Genomic DNA, 2,022 nt, shown 5'->3' with positions numbered 1-2,022 from the left:
ATGTTATGCATATAGATCTTTATAATCCTGCCTGTGCGCACTGAAAGGAGTGAGGGTATCTGCTGTTCAAGTGCAGATGTGAGAACACAGCAGACACCGGTGTGCAGTGTTGGTGACAGAAGGAGAATTGTGGCTGTAGACTTGAGGGTGGAAATTCCTCAGCTTCCCATGTTTGTCACCATTCTTTCTAAAACACCACTTTTCCGTGCTCATCTTCAGTGAAAAGGAATTGGCAATTGATGCCCCAAGAGCCTTGCTGGGGTCTTAGGTCCCTCACAAAGGATGCTCCTGCCAACCCCTGCCTCAATTCCAAATGCTGTCCCCAAGACTGAAGCTGCACTGAGGCAATGCCCTGAGGTGCAGCGGAGGGATTTGAGGATTTCTGAGGCTTCACTTGTGGCACAAACTTGAAGGTCTCCTCCAACACTAATGATCCTATGATTCCTCCACCACCGAGCCCTCCACCACCTCCTCCTCCTCCTCCACCTCCACCGCCTCCTCCTCCTCATCCACAACGTCATCCACCATGGCCTAATCTTACTTGTAGACTGCCTCTTCCTCCTCGTCCACTGCCTCTTTCTCCTCGTCCACGGCCTCCTACACCTCCTCCACCGCCTCCTCCTCCACCAGAGCCTCCTCCACCGCCACCGCCTCCTCCACCTCCTCCACGGCCTCCTCCTCCTCCACGGCCTCCTCCTCCTCCACCGCCTCCTCCTCCTCCTCCACCGCCTCCTCCTCCTCCTCCTCCACCGCCTCCTTCTCCTCCTCCTCCTCCACCACCTCCTCCACCTCCACCACCTCCTCCTCCACCACCACCGCTACCTCTCCTATTCTGACACTGCCAGTTGCAGTAGCATCTGCCATCTCCCGTCTCCAACTCTCTGCCTCCCACTGCCACCCTTTGGCCCTTATATAGGAGGAGAAGACACACCCACTATTGATGACAAGCCACTTGCAAAACGCCTAACAATCACTAGGCAGCCAATCAGGGGACAGGCAATGCATCACACAGGGTCATGAAGATGCTGGGACCCGCCAGCTGCTGCCTTACAGGGCCACGGAGACGTGGTCCTGCCGGGTGTCAAATGGAACTAGAACTAGGAGCGGTGAGCAGCGCTCACCACCCGACCCTACCCGGGAAGCCACCTTTGCACACCTGGTCCCTTGCAACTGTTCCTGACATCGCTGGGCTCACCACCATTGCTACCACCATGCCCTAGCCAGGGGCACGCAGAGCCATTTTGGCAGGAAGTTTCTGCCAAGGCAGAGGAGGCGGTAGAGGAGGAGGAGGAGGAGGAGGCGGCGTCGGTGGTAGAGGTGCAAAAAAAACAGGTCCTTGCAATGTCCCTCACTCTTTGTTTTTTTTTTTCTTTTTTTTGGGACAAGGAGGACTTTTCAGTGCAATGTTATGCATATAGATCTTTATAATCCTCCCTGTACGCACTGAAAGGAGTGAGGGTATCTGCTGTTCAAGTGCAGATGTAAGAACACAGCAGACACCGGTGTGCAATGTTAGTGACAGAACGAGAATTGTGGCTGTAGACTTGAGGGTGGAAATTCCTCAGCTTCCCATGTTTGTCACCATTCTTTCTAAAACACCACTGAGGAGGAGGCGGTAGAGGAGGAGGAGGAGGCGGCGGCGGTGGTAGAGGTGCAAAAAAACAGGTCCTTGCAATGTCCCTCACTCTTTGTTTTTTTCTTTTTTTTGGACAAGGAGGACTTTTCAGTGCAATGTTATGCATATAGATCTTTATAATCCTGCCTGTGCGCACTGAAAGGAGTGAGGGTATCTGCTGTTCAAGTGCAGATGTGAGAACACAGCAGACACCGGTGTGCAGTGTTGGTGACAGAAGGAGAATTGTGGCTGTAGACTTGAGGGTGGAAATTCCTCAGCTTCCCATGTTTGTCACCATTCTTTCTAAAACACCACTTTTCCGTGCTCATCTTCAGTGAAAAGGAATTGGCAATTGATGCCCCAAGAGCCTTGCTGGGGTCTTAGGTCCCTCACAAAGGATGCTCCTG

Source organism: Anser cygnoides, chromosome 1, assembly GCF_040182565.1.
Source record: "Anser cygnoides isolate HZ-2024a breed goose chromosome 1, Taihu_goose_T2T_genome, whole genome shotgun sequence".
Taxonomy (NCBI): Eukaryota; Metazoa; Chordata; class Aves; order Anseriformes; family Anatidae; genus Anser; species Anser cygnoides.
This window is presented reverse-complemented; position numbering follows the sequence as displayed.